The sequence below is a fragment of the Euprymna scolopes genome, chromosome 11, assembly GCF_053919585.1.
Source record: "Euprymna scolopes isolate OS-2025 chromosome 11, ASM5391958v1, whole genome shotgun sequence".
Lineage (NCBI taxonomy): Eukaryota > Metazoa > Mollusca > Cephalopoda > Sepiida > Sepiolidae > Euprymna > Euprymna scolopes.
The window spans coordinates 102355009-102368111 of NC_136492.1; the positions used below are offsets into that span (position 1 = coordinate 102355009).

A 13103-nucleotide genomic window follows, 5' to 3' on the forward strand; every position below is an offset into this window, starting at 1 on the left:
ACTAAACTACTACCGTACATTCATTAACCCTTATCCTCGAGTGGTCTTCGGGCCTTCGTAAGTGGTAACTCCCTTGTAAAAAAAAAAAAGAAGTAAACTGTGACTAAATATTTTTTTTAAATTATGTGCTCTCTCTTCAAGCCATCCAGTACATCCCCTGGGTTACAGATGAGAGCACCTGCTTTATCAATAGAGGGTAGCTTTTATTAAAAAATGAAAAGCCATTGACAGTGAAGAACTCATGTATATATAAATATAAAGAAAAAGAAAAACAAATACTAGCAAACCTGCACCTCGGAGTAGAAGGGCCCTTCAACTCGTTTATACACCAAATGGAAAAAAGCAAACAATGCCGATTTTGAACGTGACATGCCAGCCATGACAGAAGACAACCAGGGTTAGGGTTAGGGTTAGAGATACTGACCCCTTATTTCCATCATTTATAGCAGAAAAAAATAAGAAAATAAGAAGCTTCAAAGTTTGAAATGTGGAGCAAAGCAGCAAATCAAATTCTAACCGAGAAAATAAAAGAAACTGACCTTCCTGAAGAGAAAAGCACACTGATTGCCCAACTAAGATCTCTGGTTTTCCAGATGGGAATATATATGACAGAAGAAGAGATCACTCTCATAAGAAATGCTGCCCCAAAGGAGGCAGAAAATGACTACCTTTCTATCAAGGAAGAAATTATATTGAGACAAGAGATGGGAGAGGGAAGAAAAGTGGACATTGTTGTATGATATAGAGTATGCTCAAACAAAATATGCCAAGCAAAAACAAAGGACAGAGACCTGGAGAGAAATATTCTTCCACTTCTATCTAGGCAAAAGAAATATTCCCATCCCCACCCAAATAACCTGTCAACGATACAACAGTCTGAAGGTTTTTAATGAGGCTGAGGTGAGATACAAAAGAAAGTATTAGTTCTCGTTAAAAAAAAATACATACTTTTCATCCCCAGCACGTAACAGTGTAAAAAGCCATAACAGTTCGTTATTGAACCTTGGTTCTTCCTTGCCACTATCGACATGTACACAGCTGGCAACATTTGTATAGGCATCACTACATCAGGAATTGTTGGAAATGAATGATGAGCAGTTGGCCTATGAAGAACTATGTAAGACTATTGAGGTGGTCATATGATGGGGATGGAGGAAAGACCTAAGCTGCCAAAAGTACAAACTATGAAAGCTACTAGGGCAGCAATAAAAAGGGTTAATGTTGCTCTCCAGAGACTTGACCCACATATTGCATCCTTCATGGAATTGAACCAGATCTCATATGCTGCAAGACTTTATATTGTTCGAAAAAAATCCCTAATTTCCCAAAAGCAAAAGCAATGGGAGTTCAAAGCAAAAGACAAAACACGACACTAAAAATGGAAGCTCTAAAATCTGCTGAACTTTTACAGAAAGGAATTGTCTCAGATCAAACAATTCCTTACAGTGCATGGACGACTGAAGAACATCATCTGCAAACTCAAGGTCAAATATGGGACAGAAATAAGGAAGCTGAAGAACAAAGAACTTGAGAGCAGAATCCCAGCACTTGCCAAAAGAATCTTTAAAAAATAAGAAAAAGAATAGGGCGAAAATTGAAAATAAACTTTTTAAACAACATGCACAACTATTCTATTAAAGCTTAACAGACAAAATGACGACAGAAAAGCCGCTTGAAAAGCAAGAGCTGGAGGATTATTCTAGGCGACTGTTTGAAAATGAAGTTATCCACTATGAAGAGGCAAATGATCCAAGAAAACAATGAAAACAAACCATAAATGCCAGAGGGAGATACAACAGCTAGCATGATAAAACAAAAACTGAATGCGTTCCAGAATTATAAAAAAATCCTGGCACAGACAACCTACACAATTTCTGGTTTAAGCAACAAACAGTACTTCATAATAATGATAACAATTGCTTCACCAGACTATTGAGGGATGAAAAGGTAACACCAGCAGTTAATACAACTCTCATACTTAAAACGCGTGAAACACAATACCCTAGTAAGTACAAACAATCTGCTTTCTCACAACTATCTATAAGCTCTTCACTGGCTTAGTTGTTGAATAATAAGACCATCTTTCAAGACTGTCAGAAGAGCTAGAAATACCTAAGTATGGCTTGAATTGATTATCAGAAAAGCATATGATAGTGTGCCCCACACGTGGCTACTGTGGTGCTTGGATTTCTATTCAGTTACCAAAGACACCTTGCTTGTATATATAAAAATGTGGCAAATAGCCATGGCATTAAGTCATACTAATGGAACTGTAACAATCTTTAACGTCAAGATCAGAAGAGAAATCTTCCCAAGGGATAGCCTATCTTCTTTCTCTTTTTGCCTGGCAATAGATCCATTAAGCAAACTACTAAATAAAAGCTGGTGTGCCTACAATATGAACCAGGGCTCCCAACAAGATCCAAACGAAAGAGTCAGCTACCTACTCTTCATGGATGTCCTAAAGTTATATACCAGCTCAGATGTTTACTTCAGTTGACTCTTGCAGGTCGTACATAACTTCTCCAGCCATATTAGAATGAAGTGTGGTTTGGACAAATGTGCCAAGTGCTCCACCAGAGCTTGGAAAAAGCTCCAAGTGGAAAGCATACAGCTTGATGAAGATACTTATATCAAGGACTTAGGAAAGCAAGAAAAATACAAATACCTTGGCATGGAAAAGAACGATTCTATTCAGCATGCCAAGATGAGAGAAAAAATTGGTAGTGAATATATATACTGTGTAAAGAAAGTTTATAAAACAGAACTTATAAACAAAAACAAGCTAACTGCCATTAACCAAGTAGCCATGCCAGTGATAACACGCGGTTTTGGCATTGTTGATTAGTCACAAAGGGAGATAAACAGATTAAACACTAAAACGCAGAAAATGTTGACACTGTACAGTAGGTACCTCCAACATCTGCCGCAGTTTTAACTCCTCTGTATGTAACGCGATGTAATTGTAATTTAATTTAATATAACCCTAACTTTTTTACCATTTAAAAGAAAAAGCTTCAAATAAGCTGCTATTTTTTAAAAAGTTTTTACAGCATACAAAAATAATGAAAATGCGAGACAAAAATCGTGTTTACGTTATCGACGCTTTAAAACAATGTTCCTATGTAGTGACGTTTTTTTAACCCATAGATACACTCATGTTTTAAAAATTCAGCAAAAATCAAATAATAGTCATATTTCCTGAAATTTCGATATTTATTCATTATTAAATAAACTTATGTAATAAAAGTAGGTTTTGTTGAATATATTAGAGGAAATATATATATTTTAGGTGTTCTACCCCGCCCCTATATTTCATGTTACAAAAACTAAAAAAAAAAAAAAAATATAGGTCGATAAAAATTTCAACATTTTTTAAAGCTGAAAAAATCAAATAATTAAAAAATAGTTATTTTTATATAGACATAAAATCCTGTTATTTTTTTTCACTTACCTTAAAGTTGTAAATAAAATTGGACATAAAATCAATATTATAATGTTAAAAAAAAAATAAAATAAAAAATTTCTCTTGATTATTTTTCTCGGTAATATAATTATTTGAATTACAACAAAAAAGACAGAATTCTAAAAAATAATTATTTTTAAAAAGCTTTAAATGATATTAAATTCAAATATTACGCGATATCAAGTTCAAACAGATTTTTTTTATATAACAGGTTTCCAATAATAAAAAAAATATATTCATATCATAGAATATATGACTCTTGAGATAATAAAAATTACAAAAGCAAAATCGACTAAAAAAAAAAATTCATTGGAATTTGATTATTTAAATTACAGAGGTGATAATCAAAATTTGCGTTTTTTTCCCCAACAAAGTATGGAGATCTGTAGCGACATTATGTTTAGATACATGTACCAACAGAACAAAACAGTCTCAATACAGCTGCAATGAAGAACAATGACAGCATCAATGCGTTTCGCACTGCACTCGAAAATAAGCTGAGAGATTCTGCACCAGGGGAAACAGTGAACCTGGATAAATCCTGGGAAATCCTGCAAACTGCGATGCATGATGCTGCAGTCACATCCTTTGGAACCAAGCAGCCGCCTTACAAATACTGGATGGCTGAGAATGCAGAAATCTTAAAACTTCTACTACTGTCCAAAAACGATGCTCACAAGAACTATGTGAGAAGGCCGACACGCAGCACCCTGCCCAAGCTGAAAGAGGCACACAGTCAATTCCAGAAAGCTGCTCAGCATTGTGCAAACAACTACTGGAACAACCTGTGCAACGAAATCCAGACTACTGCTGACTGCAGTAAACTATGTGTGATGTACTGTGGACTCCGCAAGGTAACTGGACCAAGCGCAAAGAAAGTTTGCCCTTTAAAATCTACTACAGGGGAGCTCATCACTGATCCTATGAAGCAGCTTGAACACTGGGTGGAGCACTACTCTGTACTATATGGTGAACCACGCAACATCACAGTCACAGCTTTAAATTCCACTCTGAACTTCAACACCCTAGTCGAACTGGACAACATTCCATCTGTCAGAACTCGAAGTAGCTTTCCAACACACGAATGTAGGGAAGGCCCCAGGTACCGATGCGATTCCAGCAGACCTGCTCAAGTGCAATAAGTTCCTGCTCCTGCACTTGTACGACCTCCTCTGCACCAGTTGGCGCAATGGAAAATTTCCAACAGCTATGAAAGATGCTAAAATTGTCACTTTATTCAAGAAAGGAGATAAAGGAGATTGCAATAACTACCGTGGTATATCTTTACTCAGTGTCACTGGCAAAGTCTTTGCCAGAGTGCTCCTTCCAAGGCTCCAACAGATTGCAAATCGCGTTTATCCAGAATCGCAATGCGGCTTCCGCAGCGGGCGCTCAACCACGGAGATGATATTTTCAATGCGTCAAATCCAGGAAAAATGCAGAGAACAACGTAGACCTCTCCATATTGCATTTGCGGACCTTACAAAAGCTTTTGACATGGTGAGTAGAGATGCCATCCTACAAAAGTTGGGCTGTCCACCAACTCTTCTTAGTTTGATAAGATCGCTCCATGACAACATGACAGCCCCAGTCTTCTTCGAGGGTGACATGTCTGACAACTTCCCCATGTACAGTGGAGTCAAGCAAGGTTGTGTGTTGGCTCCCACACTGTTTGGCATCTTCTTCTCAGTTCTTCTGCACCACTTTTGGAAATCACGAGAACGAAGACAGTGTGTTCCTTCATACTCGTTCTGATGGAGAACTTTTTAACTTGGCTCACCTACGCGCCAAAACCAAGATTTGAAAAGTCCTAATACTTTAGCTGCTGTTTGCAGATTATGCTGCATTGGTCTCGCACTCCGCAAGTGGACTTCAGCGGCTGCTTGACAAATTGAGCACTGCTTGTGCAGAGTTCGCACTGGTAATCAGTGTGAAGAAGACAGTTGTGATGCATCAGGGTGACGCATCAATCAATGGTTACGAACTAGTGATTTCGAGAACTTTGCATATCTTGGATCCAACATCAACAAGGGAGTATCCATTGAATAGGATATACAAACGCACATAGGTAGAACAGCATCTTCTTTCAACCTACTACGTGAAAGAGCATGGTTCAATAAATACCTCACTTCTCACACAAAATGCCGCATCTACAAATGCTGTGTTATGAGTACCCTACTGTATGGAACAGTGACTTGAACCACGTATGCTCGTCACGAGAAAAGACTGAACGTCTACCATTTTTGATGCTTGCGACATATCATGAGCATCAATTGGTGGGATAGAATCACCAACGAAGAGGTACTAAGACGTGCCGGCAGCTGCTCCTTGTTCCAGACATTCAAGATCCGACGATCGAGTTGGCTTGGACATCTTCACAGAATGCCCGATGGCGTCTCCCTAAGAATATCCAATACAGCGAACTGGTAAATGGAACAAGAAGCTGCGGTCGCCCGGTGCTGTGCTTTAAAGACGTGGCCAAATTGGATCTGGTTGCTCTTGGCATCGATGTGAATGTGTGGGAGAAGCTAGCTGAAGATAGACCAGCATGGAGGCGTGCCTGGAGTAAGGGTGGTGAAGGACTTGAGAACCTTTGATTTGAGACGCTGGCACAGAAAAGCCAAAACTAGTGACTACTGTTGCTTGCATTAATCTTTCGTAGATTGCTTGCCATTATTATTTATTATCATCAACAGAACAGGTTAAGATTAATTTTATCGTCTGTGTAGTTCGTTATTAAAAATCTATTTCTTTTATAAAAGGTGAGTCTTATATCGATTTTTTTCCATTTTTTGATTGTACATTTTATTTATTCATAAATTTCTGCATAAATGATTTGCCATAGAAATTGACCCAAACTATAGTAAACACACAAAATGATGACGTCACTACTTTATGTGCATAATGATGACGTTCTACACAACGGATTGGAGGTGCCTACTGTACAGAATAACATAGAGAAACCAGTGTCTGCTTTAGCTATATCTGTCCAGAGGAGTAGGAAGTATGCGTCTCTTAGAAATTGACCATTAGCATCGTGCCACTATTCTGAGCACCAGGCAATATCTGATGAGCTCCCAAAATCTAAACCTCAAAGAGTTTTACAAAATAATTGATAAGAACTTTCCCCCAGACAATAGATTAAGTAAAATAATTAATAAGAACACAGTAAAGCTTTCATTCTCAACCGCTGCAAATCTAAATAAAACTATAAGTTCAAATAATGGTCAAATTAATAAAATAGTGAATAATAATAAAATTAAACCAGGTGAATTAAATATTGAGTAAAAATGTAACTGTAGAATACCTAACGAATGTCCATTGGAGGGAAGTTGCTTAATTTCTGAAATTGTTAACAAATGTGAAGTTAAGGTGAATAATAGTAAAAAAAATATATACTTAGGGGGATCTGAATTTAATTTTAATGATAGATATCGAAACACTATTGCATCATTTAACATTGGACCAGAAAATAAACCAAATCGGAATGAGGATAACGGTAGAAATAATGATAGAATAAAAATAAGTATTAAAAATAAGAAGAGAAATATAACTGCATTAGGTGATTGGGTTAGGGAATTACATAAGAATAAAAAAATTTTTTGAATTATAATGATAGATAAAGCAAGAAAGTATAAACCGAGTAGATCAAAAAGATGTAGTCTGCGTTTACTTGAAGCATACTATATAGTGAATTCTAAAGAGGAAATTGTAAACAAAAGTTAGATGTTATACAAAGCTGTCTTTATAGAAATAAATTCTTGTTATCACGCCTAAAACCTGATTAAAATAAATTTGGACAAGGAAAGATTTACTGAAGATGTTGAGGGTAAAATGTAAGTGTGGAAAGAGAATGCTTAAATTTAATACTAAGATTTTAAAATGCTGTAATAAATAAATTATTAGATCATCAACTTAACATATAGAAGCGAAAATGATTATAATCTAAATATGAGAAATAGAAGTAACAATAACACGAAGATTAGGATCGATTAAAATAAATTTAATCATAACATAAAGTGGAAGAAAGCTAAGTGAGAAATTGAACTCAGATTGTTATAAATAGGATACTGTTGGAATTATAAGTTTAAAATAAAACAAAGGTGATTAATAAATACTAAAGTCTAAATATTAAAATATTATGCATGGAATTTCGATAAATTGATAAATTGGTAAAAATTGAATAAATACAGTCATCTCCTTTTGAACGTAAAGATTTTACGGATAATAAGAAAGAGGAAGATAATAAATTAAAATAAAATACTTGGATAATGATAAGAATTGACAAGATAAATTTAAAATTTAGATTGTTGGCATAATCAGTATCGGATGAAGATGAATTTTAATCAATAATATTTAAAATAACCTTTTAATCACGGTTCCTTCTTAAGAAATAAAATATTAAGTATGAATTAATAAGTAGATCGTAAAATGTGAACAAAGTTTGTACGAAACTATCGTGGATTGTGGAAGAAATAATCGAGCATATAAGTAAAAACTAGAATTTAAAGGGGTGGATTGGTATTTGGGAATAAATCAATTAAATAAATTGGGAAAGAAAAATAATTATTGAAATAAAAAAAACATACAAAAGATTAGATTCATATTAAAACAGGTAATTGGTTGAAATATCATTTAAAAAGTAGAAATACGAAAATGGGGCGATTACTAAACATTAAGGCTATCGAAAAATAAAAACCAAAAAGAAAATATAAGGCTGGTGTGTAGGTAGGTCCAACTGCTTGTTCTCTAAAAATAGAGATTATGAATGTATTCATATATGTATAAATAATGTATTTGCCCATCTAAAGAGCAGCTGTTTTGGAATATTTTTAAATGATATAATATTTAAAATAGTCCAAACAGTTATGAAATAGTTGTAACACATAAGAAAATACACAATAAGTTGTTCTCATTTTATATTTTGTTGTGTTGATCATTGTGAATATATATATATATATATATATATATATATATATATATATATATATATATATATATATATATATATATATATATATATATCCTAGCAGAAGTACCCGTCGTTGACTGGGTTCAAAAACAGCCTACAGAAAATGGACTGTGATTGATGAAAGTATGATAGGTTATGAAAAGGAGGGGGTTGTAAAGAGATAGGTTTTGATACTCAAAAATTTTACCCTAAGCAAAATATGATGAAAGTAAAGATAATTTTCGCGAAAATATATTTTTTTTATATCAACTTTGTTTCCATTCTTAGCCAAGAGTGACCAACAAAATGATGTTTCCTTACAAAGAGAAAACGTTATATATATAATAATATAAATATACAAGAAATAAATGTTACCATAGTCAATAAAAGTTACTTTTATGGTAGAAAAGTTCATTGGTTTGTATTTTTAAGTAGCTTGTAAAAAAAATCTTCTTTTTTTTATTCACAAACCGGTTAAAAAAAATCAAAATGGCAGTGACTTTGAAATGGAGAGCCCTGTTTTCAATTTGAAGGAGGGGCACCTGAGCATTCTGTGTTAAGAGTTCCGTCAACGTAAGGAATATTTATAAACATATTTTAATGTTTTCCGTTATTTTGTGCTTAAGGAATATTCGATTAATGCATGTGTAGTTTATATAAAAATTCATTTAAGTAGTTATCGCCTCAAATTTCGTTTTAATTTTGGTTCGCTGAAATTATTTCAAGTAAAGCGCATTAAAAACTATTTCAAAACAAAATAAAACATGAATTGAACTTTTATTGACTATGGTAACATTTATTTCTTGTATATTTATTTTTTCGGGTAGTCGTTTGTTGGCTTTTATGCTAAACACTCTTACTAAATAATATCGACGAAATATCGAAAAAAAAAAAAAGAAACAAAAATAGTTTTGAAAAATAATGAAGCTTTACTTACTTTAGTAAAATAATCCGAAACAGCAAAATGGGATATTAAAAAAGTAAACACGTAATTACTTTAGTTTTTAAAGCAAAGAATCGATAAAAATATGAATAAGAAGAAAATGGCGCCCTTTTCAATCAGAACAGCTTTGTTTCAGTTTTACAGTATTGAACGGTGTAGTATTGCGCTGTCTGATTCAGGGTTGTACTATTGTAATGTAAAGAACACGCAGAAAGGGTTGTAATCAACTGAATTCCTTCTAGTACACTGACAAAAAAGTTTAAACAGATATATAAATAAAAAAAAAGCTTATGTAAATGTTTTTAAAAAGACACATAATCACGTGAGCAAGATTTTTTCCTTTTTTGACACGATAACAAGTAACATTCTTATTTTTTATTATTTATCTATTTTCGAAAGAGTGCTACGTGCAAGCGGAGAAAGAAAAACACAGAGTTATGCAAAATTTGTGTCGAGAATTGTCTAAAGTTCCGCCCTTTTTTTTTGGGGTTTTCACTTTAATAAGAACGTGAATTTATGAGGTGAATTTATTCGACACAATATGATTCAACTCAAAAAAATAAATAAAAGCTAACGTGAATTAAGATTAAATTTAAGGTGTTATTGTGGACCCTCACCCCTTTTAAAAAACCTTGTTAATCTTTGTGACATATTTACATTCTATGGAGGTCAGGCGCGAACGAACACCCAATAATTTTATTATACCACATTTCTTCAAACTGAAACATAATTATCAAAGTATACTTACACAAATAGATATGAAAAGTCTTTGTTAAAGTTTGTGCCATATTTCCATGCGAACGCAGCTCCCAAAATTTTATTATACCATCCCTATTTAAGTTGAAACATACTTATCAAAGTATTCTTATGTACATTTATATCAAAAACCCTTGTAAACATTTTTTTTTCATTTTTTATTTCCATACTTTGGGGGCCAGGCGCGAACGCAGACCCCACAATTTTTATGAACCACTGTTCTGCCAGATCAATAATACCCATTCCTGATCCTCGATGCATCTTCTATCATTATATGTAATCAGTTTTTTTAAAATAGTCAACCATATAGGAGCCTATTCGTGACCACACATACATGTTCAGCTTTATATATATATATATATATATATATATATATATATATATATATATATATATATATATATATATATATATAATTGAATATTGTGGAAATAATATTCCAAAGTGACAGAAAATCAAAAAACAAAATTATTTGTATATTCATGAACGTTTCTTCTTTATTTAAAGACTTCTCCAAGGAAGTGTTGAAATATAAATGTATATATGTGTATGTATATATATATATATATATATGTCGCAGAATAGATCTTGTAGTTTTATTAATAAATTTGCTTATATATATTATCAATATTTTTTTATTTTTTATTTTATTTTTTATATATATTAGTATAAGTATTAACCGTATTGTTCATCATTTTGTTATTGGGGAAGTGGTATTTTCCACTGGGGAGCCATGTATTTCACAGCTGTCCCTGTTTTTAAATCTCTGAACAGCTACATGGTAGACAGTTGAGGATCCCCGTTTTTATATTTAAAAAAAATTATAGGTAAGGTTTTCTTTTCTTTTTTTTCTTTTTTTCTGTTTTCTTGTTTTATCTTTCTGTAGTTGAATTCTCTTTTATAATTGTAGACTTTGGAGAAGTCAGCTTATGCAAGTTCTAAGTCTATTTCTATTAACAAAATTAGTTAATGTTTTCCTTTTTGTCTTTTTTTTTATCATTATATAATTGAATTTTATTTTATAATTGTAAACTTTTTAGACGTCAGATTATGTAGGTGCTAAGTCTGCGATAGATTAAATTTAGTTTATTTCCGGGAATTTAAACTGCATTCTTTATTTTTATTATTACATATTTTAATCAAAGGTTCTTTAGACAATATATATATATATATATATATATATATATATATATATATATATATATATATATATATAGTAGCTTCCTTCAGTCTTGACAGACTATGGCTATCCACTGTGAGTGAAATTTTTGTCGCAAGAGTTGCACAATCTCGAACCACACCTCTCCTGGGTCAACATTGTCAAATACCAGTGGCAAGTGGAGGTTCAAGACGATTGGAAACAATGCCGAGATAAGCGGAAAGCATATACGATGCCTAGAATTCCCAAATAGTCACCCATTTAGTACTAGCCAAATCTGTATGTGCAAGCATGTGTGTTTGTATATCGACACACACACACACATACACACACGCACACACACATACACACACACACACACATACACACACACATATATATATATATATATATATATATATATATATATATATATATATATATATATATATATGCATAGAAACTAAAGATAAACAGACAAGTTTAGACACAAGGCCTGTTGTTAATATGCAGAAAATCCAGCTCTCCAAAAAAGAGGCACTCTGGATTGAGATAAGAAATATATACTGCCTCAAAGAACAGATAGTACACTTTTCCCGTCACAGAAGAACTACAAAAAATAAATTCTCTGAAGAAATATTCCTGTTGAATCAAAAAAAGCAAAAAAGTTCCATCGTTTGGATGTAGAATCACACAAAGCAGGTTTGTTTGGGAAGGGATTTCTAAACAGGGTTTTGCGTAAGATAAGTGGTTTAGTTACTTACCTCCCTTGATTAGTTTTAAATCCGTGAATACTAATGAATAAAAATGATAGAAGAAAGGTTAGTAAGCTTGTTTTATCGATCAGTATAATCAGTAAACTTATAATATTGAATTCACTCAATGGAATCTGATGCTTAATATAGATTTGCGCAACAAAAATTAAAACCTGGTTAAGAGCATAATAGAAAACCTCCAATATTGAGTTTTGGTAGTTTATTTCACTATCTGCTTAACCTTTATGAACAAAACAAACAAAAAAATGAAATTACAATCCTCATCATATTCGATTTAACATCTGTTTTATAAGTTGACATGTATTGGATGGGTTTAGAAATTGACTTCAAAATCAACCTATCTCTGGCTATGTATTAATTTATCTTTTTTCCCCTCAAGTCCATCCTCATCATTCCATTCCACATTTTCTTTGGGTTTCGCTGCTTCCACATCTACTGAAGAAAAATCCACTGAATTGCACAAAAATACAAGATTTCAATTAAACGCTTGCTCTATTTTCAATATTAAAGATTAGAACAAAATCTGATATAAATCTTAGGTGCTGTTGCATCGTTGTCTACATATGTCTACAGTGCTAGAAAGTTACTTACGCTTGAGGGCATCCTGTACCTCTAGGCCACCATTCCCCCATGTATAGAGTATTGTTGCCACATTTGGGATGGTGCACCAGTTGCTAGTCTCTCACTCTTAGACAAGATTAAAAAAAGAGTCGCCAACTTATAGGTGCTGTACTATCAGTTAGGCTTCAACCTCTGTCCTATTGACGAAATGTTGCATCCTTCAGCTTGTTTTACAAGTATTTTAAGGGTATGTGCTCCAATGAACTACAAACCCTTGTACCCCCTCGATGTAAGCTCAATAAGCAGCAAAGCCCCACCCCTACACAGTATAGATCCCCAGATACCAGAAAGCCTTCTACTCTAATAATTTCTTTCCCAGGACTGCTAGACTCTGAAATTCCTTTCTGGGTTTCTGCTTCCCAGACTGTACTGACATGCAGAAGTTCAAATGTAACATCAACAGATATCTTGCTGCTCAACTCCCTACATAGTATCCCTGCAAATTATGTCCC

At 33.4% G+C, this 13103-nt stretch overlaps 1 protein-coding gene across 6 annotated transcripts in view; it reads right to left on the reverse strand.

The window, feature by feature from the left end:
• Positions 1 to 13103, reverse strand: part of LOC145288020 (phospholipid-transporting ATPase IF-like) — a 238769-nt gene that overhangs the window by 10950 nt on the left and 214716 nt on the right. Inside the window, exon 30 of one of the 6 annotated variants that reach the window (XM_080136024.1) lies at positions 12019 to 12048. The exons of the other annotated variants lie outside the window; for them this stretch is intronic. The gene's annotated coding sequence lies outside the window, so the exon portion shown is untranslated. The remainder of the gene's footprint in view (positions 1 to 12018; positions 12049 to 13103) is intronic. 6 annotated transcript variants of the gene reach the window in all.